Source organism: Muscardinus avellanarius, assembly GCF_963383645.1.
Source record: "Muscardinus avellanarius genome assembly, chromosome: 9".
In the NCBI taxonomy this organism is placed as follows: Eukaryota; Metazoa; Chordata; class Mammalia; order Rodentia; family Gliridae; genus Muscardinus; species Muscardinus avellanarius.
This window is the reverse complement of record NC_137795.1, coordinates 9,805,682-9,828,881: the sequence shown is the minus strand read 5'-3', so window position 1 is coordinate 9,828,881 and position 23,200 is coordinate 9,805,682.

Genomic DNA, 23,200 nt, shown 5'->3' with positions numbered 1-23,200 from the left:
GATGTGGCGAAAAGGAAACACCTGCACACTGTTGGTGGGAGTGCAGCTGCATACCCATTCAAGAAATTGGTACGGCGATTCATCAAGAATTTAAAAACTAGATCTACAGTATGATTCAGTGATTCCACTACTGGATATATATCCAAAGGAACTAAAACCATGAAAGATATCTGTACTTCCACGTTCACCGCAACATTATTCACAGTAGCCAAGATATGGAATCAGTCTACGTGTCCATCAACATGTCAGTGGATAAAGAAAACGTGGCGTATACAGACTGGAGCAGTATTCAGCCACGAGAGAAAGAAATAACGTCATCTGCCAAAAGATGGATGACTGGAAAGCATTATGTGAAATGTCAGATACAGAAAGACAAATATTGCATGACCTAACTTATATGTACATAAAAAAAAAAAAAAGCCGAGGTCCAGGCTGGGCATGGTGGCACATACTTGTAATCCCAATACGTGGGAGGCTGAGACAGGAGGATCCAGGTTTGTGGCTAGCCTCAGCTACTTAGTGAGGCCCTCCACAGCTTAGTAAGACCCTGTTTCAAAAAAGTTTCTTTTCATCAAAAGAAACCACCAAGAACCTAAAGAGAAAGCCTACAGAATGGGAGATCTTTACCAGCCACCATTTTGATAGACGAAGAGCTCAAAAGACTCTACACTAGCAAAACAAATAACCCAATCAAGAAATGGACAGCTGAACTGAGTAGATACTTCACAAAAGAAGAGATACAAATGGCCGATAGATACATGAGAAGATGTTCTACATCACTAGCCATCAGGGAGATGCAAATCAAAACTATGCTGAGATTCCATCCAGCCCCAATCAGAAGTCAAATAACAGTAAATTCTGGCGAGGATGTGGGGAAAGAGGAACTCTTTTGCATTGTTGGTGGGAGTGCAAACCAGTTTAGCCACTATGGAGATCAGTGTGGAGATTCCTTAGGAAACTGGGAATGGATCCACCCTTGATCTGGCTAAGAGCTTTCTGTCTCAGCCTCCCATGTACTGGCATTACAAGCCTGTTTCAAAATGCCTGGCTTCACCAGAACTTCTTATTTTTTAATTGTGAGACTACCTCGCCCAGGCTGGCCTTGAGCCAGATATTTTTCTGTCTCACCCTCTACTAGCAGGCCTTGCAGGCATGTGCCGCCACAGCTTTTGTTTGAGGAGGGCCTCACAAACTTGTAGAGGCTGCCTTTGAACCTGCAGTCCTCCTGTTTCAGTCTCCCAAAGGCCAGCCTTTGGGAGACTGAAACAGGAGGATTTCATTTCATGGCCAGTTTCACTTCACTTAGTGAGGCCGCTCTCAATTCAGTGAGACCCTGTTTCAAAATAAAAAATAAAAAAGACACCTGGGGGTGTAGCGCAGAGGCAGAGTCTTCTGGGTCCCATCACCAGTAGCACAAAAATAAATTAATAAAGTAAACAAATTAGGATTGGGGTTGTAGTTTAGAGTTAGAGAGCCCCTGTTTTTCATCTATAGCACCAGAAAACGAAAAAAAAAAAAAAAAAAAAAAGGCCTTGAGAGCCAGACGTGCTGGCTCACACCTGTGATCCTAGTACTTGGGAGGCTAAGAGTTTGATTGCAGCCTGGATGGTGGCGCACGCTTGTAATCCCAGTACTTGAAAGGCTGAGAAATAGGGATGCAGGTTCGTAGACAGCCTCATCTACTTAGAGAGGCCCTTTGCAACTCAGTGAGACCATGTTTCAAAATAAAAAAACTAAAATACAAGGCTGGGGCATAGCTTAGAGGTAAAATGCCCCTCAGATCCAACCCAAGTACGGCTAAAGAAGCAAAACAAAACAAAAAGAAGAAGCAGAGAAAGAAACTCTCCTTCCTGGGGTACCACTAGATTTTGAAGGGAAGAAGGAATGCCTTAATTATAGAAATAATGGGGATCATGGTCATAGAACTGGTGCCTCCTCCCTGAACTGACCGTGCCCCTGAGGTGTTTATGATCTTCTAGAACTGACTTATGCAATCGTCTTTGTGCACCTGCTTTTGAAAAAGAGTTCTTAAGATCCAGCAGGTTGCTCTGCGGCCTTGGCACTCCAGCTCGAGGAATCCAACCCAGAACAGGTCTTGTGTCTTCACAGTCCATGGTCAAGTCCAGATGTTCTTCTGGTTTACAGAAATGTTCGAAAGTGAAAGCTTCCACGTCTGGTGTACTTTGTAAAACAGGAGGCTGGTGAAGGCTGGCAAGGTTTTCACACATAGCATATGGGTCATGTAAGGCAGATTCCAGGTAGTCGTAGGGGATGTAATGGTTTGATTTATAGTACGGTATGAGCTGGGGATGTTTTAATGACAGCTGTCTCCAGTACAAATCTTCTGTCTTCTGAGTATCTGTGATTTTTGGAAATGGCTTTATGTCATACTTGCTGGCCAGATCTTTTGCTGAATAAGAAGACTGGAGCGTGCAGGTGGACAGCAAGCTTTGTTCTTTCTTAATCTTCTCTTCGATATCCTGGCTTGTACGGGTCGCTCCAGCCAGTGTGTTATCACTTAGTGCCATCATTTCTGTAGGACTGGCTACAAAGGTATGGAAATTGCACAGCACTCTAGGGGTACAATCTGGAAAGGAGCGTGGTCTCTGCTGGACAGCAGCCTCCAGAGGACGTCGGTTCTGAGCAAGCCGCGCAATTTGCCTTCTCAAGGATCCAGGGGGGTTTAAGACAGGGTGGAATTTTTCTTGCTGTAGTGGTAGAATATAAAGGGAAAAAAGTTGATTAATAAATATGGCATTATAAATTGCCACAAATAGAAAGTCAAGAACAGGTCAGGCCCATTTCCACTGAGTAAAAACGAGATGGGTATAGCAGTGCACATTGTGAGGTTCTCTGATATTTGTTTAAAAGCATTGAAATTTGGGCCCATATAAATACATTTTTCTCTTCCACTGGCGTTAGATTTGGCTATAGAGAAACCCTTCTCTGTGGGGACTCAGCTTTCTGCCTTTCATAAATAAAAAGGAATCGCTGGCATAGAACTTGTGATCACTGGCCCCAGAAGGCATCAGCAGTTGTGTGTTGCTATTTAAGTCATGGATTGCAGGCCATGCTGAACCAGAACCTTCAGGCCTGGCAGGAAGTGAAATTCCTAAGCTTGGCCTTCCAGGATTGGGATTCAGGCCTGCAGCAGGGCTCAGGAGTGTGAGCTCAGGACCTCCCACGTGCTGAGTATGTGCTTGACGCTGAGCTACACCTTTGTGGTCAGGGACCTGCATGTTTAACCACCACCTCAGGGGCCGCTAAGACAGTGACATGCTGTGTGTCGAGACGTGCTGCGCTGAGGTGTAATGTCTGTGCTTGCTCGCTTGTTTATTGATTGATTGATTGATTGGTGTTGGGGCTTGACTCAGTGTCTTGTATCTGCTAAGCACACGCTTGACCACTAAGCTACACCGCAGTTCCTATCAGTGCTTATCTTTGAAGTAGGTTATTTGCTATTTATAAAAGATATATATATCTTTTATATAATAAAAGATATATCTAAGACACAAAGGTACAGAAATTTTGCTAGTAAAGGAATGGAATTAACATCTGGTAAGAAAGATGAAGGAAAAACACTAAAAATCCGTAACAAAAATTTAAAAAGGCATTATCAAAATCTGGTAGACATTGAAAAGATAGTAAAGGAGCATTATTGACCCCAAATGAACAGGGAACAAGAGCAAAAATAGACAAATGGATTTAAAAAATTATGCTTAAAACAAAACTTTCTCACAGCAAATGGACCAAGTAGCAGAGAGAAGAGACAGCCTATAGAACTGGAGAACATATTTGCAAACAGTGCACCTGATAAGGGGTTAATATGCAAACTATGTAAGAACTAGACTCCATGGCAAGAAAACAAATAACTTGATTTAAAAAGGGCTAAGGAAGTAAGTAGACATTTTTCAATAGAAGTTATAGAAATGATCAATAGACATGAAGAATTTTCAACATTTATCAGTAGGGAAATAAAAACCTCAATGAGGTCTCACCTTCTACCTCTTAGAATGGCTGTAATAAAAAAGGCAAAAGGTGAATGTGGCAAGGATGTGGCGAAAAGGAAACACCTGCACACTGTTGGTGGGAGTGCAGCTGCATACCCATTCAAGAAATTGGTACGGCGATTCATCAAGAATTTAAAAACTAGATCTACAGTATGATTCAGTGATTCCACTACTGGATATATATCCAAAGGAACTAAAACCATGAAAGATATCTGTACTTCCACGTTCACCGCAACATTATTCACAGTAGCCAAGATATGGAATCAGTCTACGTGTCCATCAACATGTCAGTGGATAAAGAAAACGTGGCGTATACAGACTGGAGCAGTATTCAGCCACGAGAGAAAGAAATAACGTCATCTGCAAAAAGATGGATGACTGGAAAGCATTATGTGAAATGTCAGATACAGAAAGACAAATATTGCATGACCTAACTTATATGTACATAAAAAAAAAAAAAAAAAGCCGAGGTCCAGGCTGGGCATGGTGGCACATACTTGTAATCCCAATACGTGGGAGGCTGAGACAGGAGGATCCAGGTTTGTGGCTAGCCTCAGCTACTTAGTGAGGCCCTCCACAGCTTAGTAAGACCCTGTTTCAAAAAAGTTTCTTTTCATCAAAAGAAACCACCAAGAACCTAAAGAGAAAGCCTACAGAATGGGAGATCTTTACCAGCCACCATTTTGATAGACGAAGAGCTCAAAAGACTCTACACTAGCAAAACAAATAACCCAATCAAGAAATGGACAGCTGAACTGAGTAGATACTTCACAAAAGAAGAGATACAAATGGCCGATAGATACATGAGAAGATGTTCTACATCACTAGCCATCAGGGAGATGCAAATCAAAACTATGCTGAGATTCCATCCAGCCCCAATCAGAAGTCAAATAACAGTAAATTCTGGCGAGGATGTGGGGAAAGAGGAACTCTTTTGCATTGTTGGTGGGAGTGCAAACCAGTTTAGCCACTATGGAGATCAGTGTGGAGATTCCTTAGGAAACTGGGAATGGATCCACCCTTGATCTGGCTAAGAGCTTTCTGTCTCAGCCTCCCATGTACTGGCATTACAAGCCTGTTTCAAAATGCCTGGCTTCACCAGAACTTCTTATTTTTTAATTTTGAGACTACCTCGCCCAGGCTGGCCTTGAGCCAGATATTTTTCTGTCTCACCCTCTACTAGCAGGCCTTGCAGGCATGTGCCGCCACAGCTTTTGTTTGAGGAGGGCCTCACAAACTTGTAGAGGCTGCCTTTGAACCTGCAGTCCTCCTGTTTCAGTCTCCCAAAGGCCAGCCTTTGGGAGACTGAAACAGGAGGATTTCATTTCATGGCCAGTTTCACTTCACTTAGTGAGGCCGCTCTCAATTCAGTGAGACCCTGTTTCAAAATAAAAAATAAAAAAGACACCTGGGGGTGTAGCGCAGAGGCAGAGTCTTCTGGGTCCCATCACCAGTAGCACAAAAATAAATTAATAAAGTAAACAAATTAGGATTGGGGTTGTAGTTTAGAGTTAGAGAGCCCCTGTTTTTCATCTATAGCACCAGAAAACGAAAAAAAAAAAAAAAAAAAAAGGCCTTGAGAGCCAGATGTGCTGGCTCACACCTGTGATCCTAGTACTTGGGAGGCTAAGAGTTTGATTGCAGCCTGGATGGTGGCGCACGCTTGTAATCCCAGTACTTGAAAGGCTGAGAAATAGGGATGCAGGTTCGTAGACAGCCTCATCTACTTAGAGAGGCCCTTTGCAACTCAGTGAGACCATGTTTCAAAATAAAAAAACTAAAATACAAGGCTGGGGCATAGCTTAGAGGTAAAATGCCCCTCAGATCCAACCCAAGTACGGCTAAAGAAGCAAAACAAAACAAAAAGAAGAAGCAGAGAAAGAAACTCTCCTTCCTGGGGTACCACTAGATTTTGAAGGGAAGAAGGAATGCCTTAATTATAGAAATAATGGGGATCATGGTCATAGAACTGGTGCCTCCTCCCTGAACTGACCGTGCCCCTGAGGTGTTTATGATCTTCTAGAACTGACTTATGCAATCGTCTTTGTGCACCTGCTTTTGAAAAAGAGTTCTTAAGATCCAGCAGGTTGCTCTGCGGCCTTGGCACTCCAGCTCGAGGAATCCAACCCAGAACAGGTCTTGTGTCTTCACAGTCCATGGTCAAGTCCAGATGTTCTTCTGGTTTACAGAAATGTTCGAAAGTGAAAGCTTCCACGTCTGGTGTACTTTGTAAAACAGGAGGCTGGTGAAGGCTGGCAAGGTTTTCACACATAGCATATGGGTCATGTAAGGCAGATTCCAGGTAGTCGTAGGGGATGTAATGGTTTGATTTATAGTACGGTATGAGCTGGGGATGTTTTAATGACAGCTGTCTCCAGTACAAATCTTCTGTCTTCTGAGTATCTGTGATTTTTGGAAATGGCTTTATGTCATACTTGCTGGCCAGATCTTTTGCTGAATAAGAAGACTGGAGCGTGCAGGTGGACAGCAAGCTTTGTTCTTTCTTAATCTTCTCTTCGATATCCTGGCTTGTACGGGTCGCTCCAGCCAGTGTGTTATCACTTAGTGCCATCATTTCTGTAGGACTGGCTACAAAGGTATGGAAATTGCACAGCACTCTAGGGGTACAATCTGGAAAGGAGCGTGGTCTCTGCTGGACAGCAGCCTCCAGAGGACGTCGGTTCTGAGCAAGCCGCGCAATTTGCCTTCTCAAGGATCCAGGGGGGTTTAAGACAGGGTGGAATTTTTCTTGCTGTAGTGGTAGAATATAAAGGGAAAAAAGTTGATTAATAAATATGGCATTATAAATTGCCACAAATAGAAAGTCAAGAACAGGTCAGGCCCATTTCCACTGAGTAAAAACGAGATGGGTATAGCAGTGCACATTGTGAGGTTCTCTGATATTTGTTTAAAAGCATTGAAATTTGGGCCCATATAAATACATTTTTCTCTTCCACTGGCGTTAGATTTGGCTATAGAGAAACCCTTCTCTGTGGGGACTCAGCTTTCTGCCTTTCATAAATAAAAAGGAATCGCTGGCATAGAACTTGTGATCACTGGCCCCAGAAGGCATCAGCAGTTGTGTGTTGCTATTTAAGTCATGGATTGCAGGCCATGCTGAACCAGAACCTTCAGGCCTGGCAGGAAGTGAAATTCCTAAGCTTGGCCTTCCAGGATTGGGATTCAGGCCTGCAGCAGGGCTCAGGAGTGTGAGCTCAGGACCTCCCACGTGCTGAGTATGTGCTTGACGCTGAGCTACACCTTTGTGGTCAGGGACCTGCATGTTTAACCACCACCTCAGGGGCCGCTAAGACAGTGACATGCTGTGTGTCGAGACGTGCTGCGCTGAGGTGTAATGTCTGTGCTTGCTCGCTTGTTTATTGATTGATTGATTGATTGGTGTTGGGGCTTGACTCAGTGTCTTGTATCTGCTAAGCACACGCTTGACCACTAAGCTACACCGCAGTTCCTATCAGTGCTTATCTTTGAAGTAGGTTATTTGCTATTTATAAAAGATATATCTAAGATATATCTTTTATATAATAAAAGATATATCTAAGACACAAAGGTACAGAAATTTTGCTAGTAAAGGAATGGAATTAACATCTGGTAAGAAAGATGAAGGAAAAACACTAAAAATCCGTAACAAAAATTTAAAAAGGCATTATCAAAATCTGGTAGACATTGAAAAGATAGTAAAGGAGCATTATTGACCCCAAATGAACAGGGAACAAGAGCAAAAATAGACAAATGGATTTAAAAAATTATGCTTAAAACAAAACTTTCTCACAGCAAATGGACCAAGTAGCAGAGAGAAGAGACAGCCTATAGAACTGGAGAACATATTTGCAAACAGTGCACCTGATAAGGGGTTAATATGCAAACTATGTAAGAACTAGACTCCATGGCAAGAAAACAAATAACTTGATTTAAAAAGGGCTAAGGAAGTAAGTAGACATTTTTCAATAGAAGTTATAGAAATGATCAATAGACATGAAGAATGTTCAACATTTATCAGTAGGGAAATAAAAACCTCAATGAGGTCTCACCTACTACCTCTTAGAATGGCTGTTATAAAAAAGGCAAAAGGTGAATGTGGCAAGGATGTGGCGAAAAGGAAACACCTGCACACTGTTGGTGGGAGTGCAGCTGCATACCCATTCAAGAAATTGGTACGGCGATTCATCAAGAATTTAAAAACTAGAACTACAGTATGATTCAGTGATTCCACTACTGGATATATATCCAAAGGAACTAAAACCATGAAAGATATCTGTACTTCCACGTTCACCGCAACAATATTCACAGTAGCCAAGATATGGAATCAGTCTACGTGTCCATCAACATGTCAGTGGATAAAGAAAACGTGGCGTATACAGACTGGAGCAGTATTCAGCCACGAGAGAAAGAAATAACGTCATCTGCAAAAAGATGGATGACTGGAAAGCATTATGTGAAATGTCAGATACAGAAAGACAAATACTGCATGACCTAACTTATATGTGGCATAAAAAAAAAAAAAGCCGAGGTCCAGGCTGGGCATGGTGGCACATACTTGTAATCCCAATACGTGGGAGGCTGAGACAGGAGGATCCAGGTTTGTGGCTAGCCTCAGCTACTTAGTGAGGCCCTCCACAGCTTAGTAAGACCCTGTTTCAAAAAAGTTTCTTTTCATCAAAAGAAACCACCAAGAACCTAAAGAGAAAGCCTACAGAATGGGAGATCTTTACCAGCCACCATTTTGATAGACGAAGAGCTCAAAAGACTCTACACTAGCAAAACAAATAACCCAATCAAGAAATGGACAGCTGAACTGAGTAGATACTTCACAAAAGAAGAGATACAAATGGCCGATAGATACATGAGAAGATGTTCTACATCACTAGCCATCAGGGAGATGCAAATCAAAACTATGCTGAGATTCCATCCAGCCCCAATCAGAAGTCAAATAACAGTAAATTCTGGCGAGGATGTGGGGAAAGAGGAACTCTTTTGCATTGTTGGTGGGAGTGCAAACCAGTTTAGCCACTATGGAGATCAGTGTGGAGATTCCTTAGGAAACTGGGAATGGATCCACCCTTGATCTGGCTAAGAGCTTTCTGTCTCAGCCTCCCATGTACTGGCATTACAAGCCTGTTTCAAAATGCCTGGCTTCACCAGAACTTCTTATTTTTTAATTGTGAGACTACCTCGCCCAGGCTGGCCTTGAGCCAGATATTTTTCTGTCTCACCCTCTACTAGCAGGCCTTGCAGGCATGTGCCGCCACAGCTTTTGTTTGAGGAGGGCCTCACAAACTTGTAGAGGCTGCCTTTGAACCTGCAGTCCTCCTGTTTCAGTCTCCCAAAGGCCAGCCTTTGGGAGACTGAAACAGGAGGATTTCATTTCATGGCCAGTTTCACTTCACTTAGTGAGGCCGCTCTCAATTCAGTGAGACCCTGTTTCAAAATAAAAAATAAAAAAGACACCTGGGGGTGTAGCGCAGAGGCAGAGTCTTCTGGGTCCCATCACCAGTAGCACAAAAATAAATTAATAAAGTAAACAAATTAGGATTGGGGTTGTAGTTTAGAGTTAGAGAGCCCCTGTTTTTCATCTATAGCACCAGAAAACGAAAAAAAAAAAAAAAAAAAAAAGGCCTTGAGAGCCAGACGTGCTGGCTCACACCTGTGATCCTAGTACTTGGGAGGCTAAGAGTTTGATTGCAGCCTGGATGGTGGCGCACGCTTGTAATCCCAGTACTTGAAAGGCTGAGAAATAGGGATGCAGGTTCGTAGACAGCCTCATCTACTTAGAGAGGCCCTTTGCAACTCAGTGAGACCATGTTTCAAAATAAAAAAACTAAAATACAAGGCTGGGGCATAGCTTAGAGGTAAAATGCCCCTCAGATCCAACCCAAGTACGGCTAAAGAAGCAAAACAAAACAAAAAGAAGAAGCAGAGAAAGAAACTCTCCTTCCTGGGGTACCACTAGATTTTGAAGGGAAGAAGGAATGCCTTAATTATAGAAATAATGGGGATCATGGTCATAGAACTGGTGCCTCCTCCCTGAACTGACCGTGCCCCTGAGGTGTTTATGATCTTCTAGAACTGACTTATGCAATCGTCTTTGTGCACCTGCTTTTGAAAAAGAGTTCTTAAGATCCAGCAGGTTGCTCTGCGGCCTTGGCACTCCAGCTCGAGGAATCCAACCCAGAACAGGTCTTGTGTCTTCACAGTCCATGGTCAAGTCCAGATGTTCTTCTGGTTTACAGAAATGTTCGAAAGTGAAAGCTTCCACGTCTGGTGTACTTTGTAAAACAGGAGGCTGGTGAAGGCTGGCAAGGTTTTCACACATAGCATATGGGTCATGTAAGGCAGATTCCAGGTAGTCGTAGGGGATGTAATGGTTTGATTTATAGTACGGTATGAGCTGGGGATGTTTTAATGACAGCTGTCTCCAGTACAAATCTTCTGTCTTCTGAGTATCTGTGATTTTTGGAAATGGCTTTATGTCATACTTGCTGGCCAGATCTTTTGCTGAATAAGAAGACTGGAGCGTGCAGGTGGACAGCAAGCTTTGTTCTTTCTTAATCTTCTCTTCGATATCCTGGCTTGTACGGGTCGCTCCAGCCAGTGTGTTATCACTTAGTGCCATCATTTCTGTAGGACTGGCTACAAAGGTATGGAAATTGCACAGCACTCTAGGGGTACAATCTGGAAAGGAGCGTGGTCTCTGCTGGACAGCAGCCTCCAGAGGACGTCGGTTCTGAGCAAGCCGCGCAATTTGCCTTCTCAAGGATCCAGGGGGGTTTAAGACAGGGTGGAATTTTTCTTGCTGTAGTGGTAGAATATAAAGGGAAAAAAGTTGATTAATAAATATGGCATTATAAATTGCCACAAATAGAAAGTCAAGAACAGGTCAGGCCCATTTCCACTGAGTAAAAACGAGATGGGTATAGCAGTGCACATTGTGAGGTTCTCTGATATTTGTTTAAAAGCATTGAAATTTGGGCCCATATAAATACATTTTTCTCTTCCACTGGCGTTAGATTTGGCTATAGAGAAACCCTTCTCTGTGGGGACTCAGCTTTCTGCCTTTCATAAATAAAAAGGAATCGCTGGCATAGAACTTGTGATCACTGGCCCCAGAAGGCATCAGCAGTTGTGTGTTGCTATTTAAGTCATGGATTGCAGGCCATGCTGAACCAGAACCTTCAGGCCTGGCAGGAAGTGAAATTCCTAAGCTTGGCCTTCCAGGATTGGGATTCAGGCCTGCAGCAGGGCTCAGGAGTGTGAGCTCAGGACCTCCCGCGTGCTGAGTATGTGCTTGACGCTGAGCTACACCTTTGTGGTCAGGGACCTGCATGTTTAACCACCACCTCAGGGGCCGCTAAGACAGTGACATGCTGTGTGTCGAGACGTGCTGCGCTGAGGTGTAATGTCTGTGCTTGCTCGCTTGTTTATTGATTGATTGATTGATTGGTGTTGGGGCTTGACTCAGTGTCTTGTATCTGCTAAGCACACGCTTGACCACTAAGCTACACCTCAGTTCCTATCAGTGCTTATCTTTGAAGTAGGTTATTTGCTATTTATAAAAGATATATCTAAGATATATCTTTTATATAATAAAAGATATATCTAAGACACAAAGGTACAGAAATTTTGCTAGTAAAGGAATGGAATTAACATCTGGTAAGAAAGATGAAGGAAAAACACTAAAAATCCGTAACAAAAATTTAAAAAGGCATTATCAAAATCTGGTAGACATTGAAAAGATAGTAAAGGAGCATTATTGACCCCAAATGAACAGGGAACAAGAGCAAAAATAGACAAATGGATTTAAAAAATTATGCTTAAAACAAAACTTTCTCACAGCAAATGGACCAAGTAGCAGAGAGAAGAGACAGCCTATAGAACTGGAGAACATATTTGCAAACAGTGCACCTGATAAGGGGTTAATATGCAAACTATGTAAGAACTAGACTCCATGGCAAGAAAACAAATAACTTGATTTAAAAAGGGCTAAGGAAGTAAGTAGACATTTTTCAATAGAAGTTATAGAAATGATCAATAGACATGAAGAATGTTCAACATTTATCAGTAGGGAAATAAAAACCTCAATGAGGTCTCACCTACTACCTCTTAGAATGGCTGTTATAAAAAAGGCAAAAGGTGAATGTGGCAAGGATGTGGCGAAAAGGAAACACCTGCACACTGTTGGTGGGAGTGCAGCTGCATACCCATTCAAGAAATTGGTACGGCAATTCATCAAGAATTTAAAAACTAGAACTACAGTATGATTCAGTGATTCCACTACTGGATATATATCCAAAGGAACTAAAACCATGAAAGATATCTGTACTTCCACGTTCACCGCAACAATATTCACAGTAGCCAAGATATGGAATCAGTCTACGTGTCCATCAACATGTCAGTGGATAAAGAAAACGTGGCGTATACAGACTGGAGCAGTATTCAGCCACGAGAGAAAGAAATAACGTCATCTGCAAAAAGATGGATGACTGGAAAGCATTATGTGAAATGTCAGATACAGAAAGACAAATACTGCATGACCTAACTTATATGTGGCATAAAAAAAAAAAAAGCCGAGGTCCAGGCTGGGCATGGTGGCACATACTTGTAATCCCAATACGTGGGAGGCTGAGACAGGAGGATCCAGGTTTGTGGCTAGCCTCAGCTACTTAGTGAGGCCCTCCACAGCTTAGTAAGACCCTGTTTCAAAAAAGTTTCTTTTCATCAAAAGAAACCACCAAGAACCTAAAGAGAAAGCCTACAGAATGGGAGATCTTTACCAGCCACCATTTTGATAGATGAAGAGCTCAAAAGACTCTACACTAGCAAAACAAATAACCCAATCAAGAAATGGACAGCTGAACTGAGTAGATACTTCACAAAAGAAGAGATACAAATGGCCGATAGATACATGAGAAGATGTTCTACATCACTAGCCATCAGGGAGATGCAAATCAAAACTATGCTGAGATTCCATCCAGCCCCAATCAGAAGTCAAATAACAGTAAATTCTGGCGAGGATGTGGGGAAAGAGGAACTCTTTTGCATTGTTGGTGGGAGTGCAAACCAGTTTAGCCACTATGGAGATCAGTGTGGAGATTCCTTAGGAAACTGGGAATGGATCCACCCTTGATCTGGCTAAGAGCTTTCTGTCTCAGCCTCCCATGTACTGGCATTACAAGCCTGTTTCAAAATGCCTGGCTTCACCAGAACTTCTTATTTTTTAATTGTGAGACTACCTCGCCCAGGCTGGCCTTGAGCCAGATATTTTTCTGTCTCACCCTCTACTAGCAGGCCTTGCAGGCATGTGCCGCCACAGCTTTTGTTTGAGGAGGGCCTCACAAACTTGTAGAGGCTGCCTTTGAACCTGCAGTCCTCCTGTTTCAGTCTCCCAAAGGCCAGCCTTTGGGAGACTGAAACAGGAGGATTTCATTTCATGGCCAGTTTCACTTCACTTAGTGAGGCCGCTCTCAATTCAGTGAGACCCTGTTTCAAAATAAAAAATAAAAAAGACACCTGGGGGTGTAGCGCAGAGGTAGAGTCTTCTGGGTCCCATCACCAGTAGCACAAAAATAAATTAATAAAGTAAACAAATTAGGATTGGGGTTGTAGCTTAGAGTTAGAGAGCCCCTGTTTTTCATCTATAGCACCAGAAAACGAAAAAAAAAAAAAAAAGGCCTTGAGAGCCAGACGTGCTGGCTCACACCTGTGATCCTAGTACTTGGGAGGCTAAGAGTTTGATTGCAGCCTGGATGGTGGCGCACGCTTGTAATCCCAGTACTTGAAAGGCTGAGAAATAGGGATGCAGGTTCGTAGACAGCCTCATCTACTTAGAGAGGCCCTTTGCAACTCAGTGAGACCATGTTTCAAAATAAAAAAAACTAAAATACAAGGCTGGGGCATAGCTTAGAGGTAAAATGCCCCTCAGATCCAACCCAAGTACGGCTAAAGAAGCAAAACAAAACAAAAAGAAGAAGCAGAGAAAGAAACTCTCCTTCCTGGGGTACCACTAGATTTTGAAGGGAAGAAGGAATGCCTTAATTATAGAAATAATGGGGATCATGGTCATAGAACTGGTGCCTCCTCCCTGAACTGACCGTGCCCCTGAGGTGTTTATGATCTTCTAGAACTGACTTATGCAATCGTCTTTGTGCACCTGCTTTTGAAAAAGAGTTCTTAAGATCCAGCAGGTTGCTCTGCGGCCTTGGCACTCCAGCTCGAGGAATCCAACCCAGAACAGGTCTTGTGTCTTCACAGTCCATGGTCAAGTCCAGATGTTCTTCTGGTTTACAGAAATGTTCGAAAGTGAAAGCTTCCACGTCTGGTGTACTTTGTAAAACAGGAGGCTGGTGAAGGCTGGCAAGGTTTTCACACATAGCATATGGGTCATGTAAGGCAGATTCCAGGTAGTCGTAGGGGATGTAATGGTTTGATTTATAGTACGGTATGAGCTGGGGATGTTTTAATGACAGCTGTCTCCAGTACAAATCTTCTGTCTTCTGAGTATCTGTGATTTTTGGAAATGGCTTTATGTCATACTTGCTGGCCAGATCTTTTGCTGAATAAGAAGACTGGAGCGTGCAGGTGGACAGCAAGCTTTGTTCTTTCTTAATCTTCTCTTCGATATCCTGGCTTGTACGGGTCGCTCCAGCCAGTGTGTTATCACTTAGTGCCATCATTTCTGTAGGACTGGCTACAAAGGTATGGAAATTGCACAGCACTCTAGGGGTACAATCTGGAAAGGAGCGTGGTCTCTGCTGGACAGCAGCCTCCAGAGGACGTCGGTTCTGAGCAAGCCGCGCAATTTGCCTTCTCAAGGATCCAGGGGGGTTTAAGACAGGGTGGAATTTTTCTTGCTGTAGTGGTAGAATATAAAGGGAAAAAAGTTGATTAATAAATATGGCATTATAAATTGCCACAAATAGAAAGTCAAGAACAGGTCAGGCCCATTTCCACTGAGTAAAAACGAGATGGGTATAGCAGTGCACATTGTGAGGTTCTCTGATATTTGTTTAAAAGCATTGAAATTTGGGCCCATATAAATACATTTTTCTCTTCCACTGGCGTTAGATTTGGCTATAGAGAAACCCTTCTCTGTGGGGACTCAGCTTTCTGCCTTTCATAAATAAAAAGGAATCGCTGGCATAGAACTTGTGATCACTGGCCCCAGAAGGCATCAGCAGTTGTGTGTTGCTATTTAAGTCATGGATTGCAGGCCATGCTGAACCAGAACCTTCAGGCCTGGCAGGAAGTGAAATTCCTAAGCTTGGCCTTCCAGGATTGGGATTCAGGCCTGCAGCAGGGCTCAGGAGTGTGAGCTCAGGACCTCCCACGTGCTGAGTATGTGCTTGACGCTGAGCTACACCTTTGTGGTCAGGGACCTGCATGTTTAACCACCACCTCAGGGGCCGCTAAGACAGTGACATGCTGTGTGTCGAGACGTGCTGCGCTGAGGTGTAATGTCTGTGCTTGCTCGCTTGTTTATTGATTGATTGATTGATTGGTGTTGGGGCTTGACTCAGTGTCTTGTATCTGCTAAGCACACGCTTGACCACTAAGCTACACCGCAGTTCCTATCAGTGCTTATCTTTGAAGTAGGTTATTTGCTATTTATAAAAGATATATCTAAGATATATCTTTTATATAATAAAAGATATATCTAAGACACAAAGGTACAGAAATTTTGCTAGTAAAGGAATGGAATTAACATCTGGTAAGAAAGATGAAGGAAAAACACTAAAAATCCGTAACAAAAATTTAAAAAGGCATTATCAAAATCTGGTAGACATTGAAAAGATAGTAAAGGAGCATTATTGACCCCAAATGAACAGGGAACAAGAGCAAAAATAGACAAATGGATTTAAAAAATTATGCTTAAAACAAAACTTTCTCACAGCAAATGGACCAAGTAGCAGAGAGAAGAGACAGCCTATAGAACTGGAGAACATATTTGCAAACAGTGCACCTGATAAGGGGTTAATATGCAAACTATGTAAGAACTAGACTCCATGGCAAGAAAACAAATAACTTGATTTAAAAAGGGCTAAGGAAGTAAGTAGACATTTTTCAATAGAAGTTATAGAAATGATCAATAGACATGAAGAATGTTCAACATTTATCAGTAGGGAAATAAAAACCTCAATGAGGTCTCACCTTCTACCTCTTAGAATGGCTGTTATAAAAAAGGCAAAAGGTGAATGTGGCAAGGATGTGGCGAAAAGGAAACACCTGCACACTGTTGGTGGGAGTGCAGCTGCATACCCATTCAAGAAATTGGTACGGCGATTCATCAAGAATTTAAAAAATAGAACTACAATATGATTCAGTGATTCCACTACTGGATATATATCCAAAGGAACTAAAACCATGAAAGATATCTGTACTTCCACGTTCACCGCAACATTATTCACAGTAGCCAAGTTATGGAATCAGTCTACGTGTCCATCAACATGTCAGTGGATAAAGAAAACGTGGCGTATACAGACTGGAGCAGTATTCAGCCACGAGAGAAAGAAATAACGTCATCTGCAAAAAGATGGATGACTGGAAAGCATTATGTGAAATGTCAGATACAGAAAGACAAATACTGCATGACCTAACTTATACGTGGCATAAAAAAAAAAAAAAAAAGCTGAGGTCCAGGCTGGGCATGGTGGCACAAACTTGTAATCCCAATACGTGGGAGGCTGAGACAGGAGGATCCAGGTTTGTGGCTAGCCTCAGCTACTTAGTGAGGCCCTCCACAGCTTAGTAAGACCCTGTTTCAAAAAAGTTTCTTTTCATCAAAAGAAACCACCAAGAACCTAAAGAGAAAGCCTACAGAATGGGAGATCTTTACCAGCCACCATTTTGATAGATGAAGAGCTCAAAAGACTCTACACTAGCAAAACAAATAACCCAATCAAGAAATGGACAGCTGAACTGAGTAGATACTTCACAAAAGAAGAGATACAAATGGCCGATAGATACATGAGAAGATGTTCTACATCACTAGCCATCAGGGAGATGCAAATCAAAACTATGCTGAGATTCCATCCAGCCCCAATCAGAAGTCAAATAACAGTAAATTCTGGCGAGGATGTGGGGAAAGAGGAACTCTTTTGCATTGTTGGTGGGAGTGCAAACCAGTTTAGCCACTATGGAGATCAGTGTGGAGATTCCTTAGGAAACTGGGAATGGATCCACCCTTGATCTGGCTAAGAGCTTTCTGTCTCAGCCTCCCATGTACTGGCATTACAAGCCTGTTTCAAAATGCCTGGCTTCACCAGAACTTCTTATTTTTTAATTGTGAGACTACCTCGCCCAGGCTGGCCTTGAGCCAGATATTTTTCTGTCTCACCCTCTACTAGCAGGCCTTGCAGGCATGTGCCGCCACAGCTTTTGTTTGAGGAGGGCCTCACAAACTTGTAGAGGCTGCCTTTGAACCTGCAGTCCTCCTGTTTCAGTCTCCCAAAGGCCAGCCTTTGGGAGACTGAAACAGGAGGATTTCATTTCATGGCCAGTTTCACTTCACTTAGTGAGGCCGCTCTCAATTCAGTGAGACCCTGTTTCAAAATAAAAAATAAAAAAGACACCTGGGGGTGTAGCGCAGAGGTAGAGTCTTCTGGGTCCCATCACCAGTAGCACAAAAATAAATTAATAAAGTAAACAAATTAGGATTGGGGTTGTAGCTTAGAGTTAGAGAGCCCCTGTTTTTCATCTATAGCACCAGAAAACGAAAAAAAAAAAAAAAGGCCTTGAGAGCCAGACGTGCTGGCTCACACCTGTGATCCTAGTACTTGGGAGGCTAAGAGTTTGATTGCAGCCTGGATGGTGGCGCACGCTTGTAATCCCAGTACTTGAAAGGCTGAGAAATAGGGATGCAGGTTCGTAGACAGCCTCATCTACTTAGAGAGGCCCTTTGCAACTCAGTGAGACCATGTTTCAAAATAAAAAAAACTAAAATACAAGGCTGGGGCATAGCTTAGAGGTAAAATGCCCCTCAGATCCAACCCAAGTACGGCTAAAGAAGCAAAACAAAACAAAAAGAAGAAGCAGAGAAAGAAACTCTCCTTCCTGGGGTACCACTAGATTTTGAAGGGAAGAAGGAATGCCTTAATTATAGAAATAATGGGGATCATGGTCATAGAACTGGTGCCTCCTCCCTGAACTGACCGTGCCCCTGAGGTGTTTATGATCTTCTAGAACTGACTTATGCAATCGTCTTTGTGCACCTGCTTTTGAAAAAGAGTTCTTAAGATCCAGCAGGTTGCTCTGCGGCCTTGGCACTCCAGCTCGAGGAATCCAACCCAGAACAGGTCTTGTGTCTTCACAGTCCATGGTCAAGTCCAGATGTTCTTCTGGTTTACAGAAATGTTCGAAAGTGAAAGCTTCCACGTCTGGTGTACTTTGTAAAACAGGAGGCTGGTGAAGGCTGGCAAGGTTTTCACACATAGCATATGGGTCATGTAAGGCAGATTCCAGGTAGTCGTAGGGGATGTAATGGTTTGATTTATAGTACGGTATGAGCTGGGGATGTTTTAATGACAGCTGTCTCCAGTACAAATCTTCTGTCTTCTGAGTATCTGTGATTTTTGGAAATGGCTTTATGTCATACTTGCTGGCCAGATCTTTTGCTGAATAAGAAGACTGGAGCGTGCAGGTGGACAGCAAGCTTTGTTCTTTCTTAATCTTCTCTTCGATATCCTGGCTTGTACGGGTCGCTCCAGCCAGTGTGTTATCACTTAGTGCCATCATTTCTGTAGGACTGGCTACAAAGGTATGGAAATTGCACAGCACTCTAGGGGTACAATCTGGAAAGGAGCGTGGTCTCTGCTGGACAGCAGCCTCCAGAGGACGTCGGTTCTGAGCAAGCCGCGCAATTTGCCTTCTCAAGGATCCAGGGGGGTTTAAGACAGGGTGGAATTTTTCTTGCTGTAGTGGTAGAATATAAAGGGAAAAAAGTTGATTAATAAATATGGCATTATAAATTGCCACAAATAGAAAGTCAAGAACAGGTCAGGCCCATTTCCACTGAGTAAAAACGAGATGGGTATAGCAGTGCACATTGTGAGGTTCTCTGATATTTGTTTAAAAGCATTGAAATTTGGGCCCATATAAATACATTTTTCTCTTCCACTGGCGTTAGATTTGGCTATAGAGAAACCCTTCTCTGTGGGGACTCAGCTTTCTGCCTTTCATAAATAAAAAGGAATCGCTGGCATAGAACTTGTGATCACTGGCCCCAGAAGGCATCAGCAGTTGTGTGTTGCTATTTAAGTCATGGATTGCAGGCCATGCTGAACCAGAACCTTCAGGCCTGGCAGGAAGTGAAATTCCTAAGCTTGGCCTTCCAGGATTGGGATTCAGGCCTGCAGCAGGGCTCAGGAGTGTGAGCTCAGGACCTCCCACGTGCTGAGTATGTGCTTGACGCTGAGCTACACCTTTGTGGTCAGGGACCTGCATGTTTAACCACCACCTCAGGGGCCGCTAAGACAGTGACATGCTGTGTGTCGAGACGTGCTGCGCTGAGGTGTAATGTCTGTGCTTGCTCGCTTGTTTATTGATTGATTGATTGATTGGTGTTGGGGCTTGACTCAGTGTCTTGTATCTGCTAAGCACACGCTTGACCACTAAGCTACACCGCAGTTCCTATCAGTGCTTATCTTTGAAGTAGGTTATTTGCTATTTATAAAAGATATATCTAAGATATATCTTTTATATAATAAAAGATATATCTAAGACACAAAGGTACAGAAATTTTGCTAGTAAAGGAATGGAATTAACATCTGGTAAGAAAGATGAAGGAAAAACACTAAAAATCCGTAACAAAAATTTAAAAAGGCATTATCAAAATCTGGTAGACATTGAAAAGATAGTAAAGGAGCATTATTGACCCCAAATGAACAGGGAACAAGAGCAAAAATAGACAAATGGATTTAAAAAATTATGCTTAAAACAAAACTTTCTCACAGCAAATGGACCAAGTAGCAGAGAGAAGAGACAGCCTATAGAACTGGAGAACATATTTGCAAACAGTGCACCTGATAAGGGGTTAATATGCAAACTATGTAAGAACTAGACTCCATGGCAAGAAAACAAATAACTTGATTTAAAAAGGGCTAAGGAAGTAAGTAGACATTTTTCAATAGAAGTTATAGAAATGATCAATAGACATGAAGAATGTTCAACATTTATCAGTAGGGAAATAAAAACCTCAATGAGGTCTCACCTTCTACCTCTTAGAATGGCTGTTATAAAAAAGGCAAAAGGTGAATGTGGCAAGGATGTGGCGAAAAGGAAACACCTGCACACTGTTGGTGGGAGTGCAGCTGCATACCCATTCAAGAAATTGGTACGGCGATTCATCAAGAATTTAAAAAATAGAACTACAATATGATTCAGTGATTCCACTACTGGATATATATCCAAAGGAACTAAAACCATGAAAGATATCTGTACTTCCACGTTCACCGCAACATTATTCACAGTAGCCAAGTTATGGAATCAGTCTACGTGTCCATCAACATGTCAGTGGATAAAGAAAACGTGGCGTATACAGACTGGAGCAGTATTCAGCCACGAGAGAAAGAAATAACGTCATCTGCAAAAAGATGGATGACTGGAAAGCATTATGTGAAATGTCAGATACAGAAAGACAAATACTGCATGACCTAACTTATACGTGGCATAAAAAAAAAAAAAAAAAGCTGAGGTCCAGGCTGGGCATGGTGGCACAAACTTGTAATCCCAATACGTGGGAGGCTGAGACAGGAGGATCCAGGTTTGTGGCTAGCCTCAGCTACTTAGTGAGGCCCTCCACAGCTTAGTAAGACCCTGTTTCAAAAAAGTTTCTTTTCATCAAAAGAAACCACCAAGAACCTAAAGAGAAAGCCTACAGAATGGGAGATCTTTACCAGCCACCATTTTGATAGATGAAGAGCTCAAAAGACTCTACACTAGCAAAACAAATAACCCAATCAAGAAATGGACAGCTGAACTGAGTAGATACTTCACAAAAGAAGAGATACAAATGGCCGATAGATACATGAGAAGATGTTCTACATCACTAGCCATCAGGGAGATGCAAATCAAAACTATGCTGAGATTCCATCCAGCCCCAATCAGAAGTCAAATAACAGTAAATTCTGGCGAGGATGTGGGGAAAGAGGAACTCTTTTGCATTGTTGGTGGGAGTGCAAACCAGTTTAGCCACTATGGAGATCAGTGTGGAGATTCCTTAGGAAACTGGGAATGGATCCACCCTTGATCTGGCTAAGAGCTTTCTGTCTCAGCCTCCCATGTACTGGCATTACAAGCCTGTTTCAAAATGCCTGGCTTCACCAGAACTTCTTATTTTTTAATTGTGAGACTACCTCGCCCAGGCTGGCCTTGAGCCAGATATTTTTCTGTCTCACCCTCTACTAGCAGGCCTTGCAGGCATGTGCCGCCACAGCTTTTGTTTGAGGAGGGCCTCACAAACTTGTAGAGGCTGCCTTTGAACCTGCAGTCCTCCTGTTTCAGTCTCCCAAAGGCCAGCCTTTGGGAGACTGAAACAGGAGGATTTCATTTCATGGCCAGTTTCACTTCACTTAGTGAGGCCGCTCTCAATTCAGTGAGACCCTGTTTCAAAATAAAAAATAAAAAAGACACCTGGGGGTGTAGCGCAGAGGTAGAGTCTTCTGGGTCCCATCACCAGTAGCACAAAAATAAATTAATAAAGTAAACAAATTAGGATTGGGGTTGTAGCTTAGAGTTAGAGAGCCCCTGTTTTTCATCTATAGCACCAGAAAACGAAAAAAAAAAAAAAAGGCCTTGAGAGCCAGACGTGCTGGCTCACACCTGTGATCCTAGTACTTGGGAGGCTAAGAGTTTGATTGCAGCCTGGATGGTGGCGCACGCTTGTAATCCCAGTACTTGAAAGGCTGAGAAATAGGGATGCAGGTTCGTAGACAGCCTCATCTACTTAGAGAGGCCCTTTGCAACTCAGTGAGACCATGTTTCAAAATAAAAAAACTAAAATACAAGGCTGGGGCATAGCTTAGAGGTAAAATGCCCCTCAGATCCAACCCAAGTACGGCTAAAGAAGCAAAACAAAACAAAAAGAAGAAGCAGAGAAAGAAACTCTCCTTCCTGGGGTACCACTAGATTTTGAAGGGAAGAAGGAATGCCTTAATTATAGAAATAATGGGGATCATGGTCATAGAACTGGTGCCTCCTCCCTGAACTGACCGTGCCCCTGAGGTGTTTATGATCTTCTAGAACTGACTTATGCAATCGTCTTTGTGCACCTGCTTTTGAAAAAGAGTTCTTAAGATCCAGCAGGTTGCTCTGCGGCCTTGGCACTCCAGCTCGAGGAATCCAACCCAGAACAGGTCTTGTGTCTTCACAGTCCATGGTCAAGTCCAGATGTTCTTCTGGTTTACAGAAATGTTCGAAAGTGAAAGCTTCCACGTCTGGTGTACTTTGTAAAACAGGAGGCTGGTGAAGGCTGGCAAGGTTTTCACACATAGCATATGGGTCATGTAAGGCAGATTCCAGGTAGTCGTAGGGGATGTAATGGTTTGATTTATAGTACGGTATGAGCTGGGGATGTTTTAATGACAGCTGTCTCCAGTACAAATCTTCTGTCTTCTGAGTATCTGTGATTTTTGGAAATGGCTTTATGTCATACTTGCTGGCCAGATCTTTTGCTGAATAAGAAGACTGGAGCGTGCAGGTGGACAGCAAGCTTTGTTCTTTCTTAATCTTCTCTTCGATATCCTGGCTTGTACGGGTCGCTCCAGCCAGTGTGTTATCACTTAGTGCCATCATTTCTGTAGGACTGGCTACAAAGGTATGGAAATTGCACAGCACTCTAGGGGTACAATCTGGAAAGGAGCGTGGTCTCTGCTGGACAGCAGCCTCCAGAGGACGTCGGTTCTGAGCAAGCCGCGCAATTTGCCTTCTCAAGGATCCAGGGGGGTTTAAGACAGGGTGGAATTTTTCTTGCTGTAGTGGTAGAATATAAAGGGAAAAAAGTTGATTAATAAATATGGCATTATAAATTGCCACAAATAGAAAGTCAAGAACAGGTCAGGCCCATTTCCACTGAGTAAAAACGAGATGGGTATAGCAGTGCACATTGTGAGGTTCTCTGATATTTGTTTAAAAGCATTGAAATTTGGGCCCATATAAATACATTTTTCTCTTCCACTGGCGTT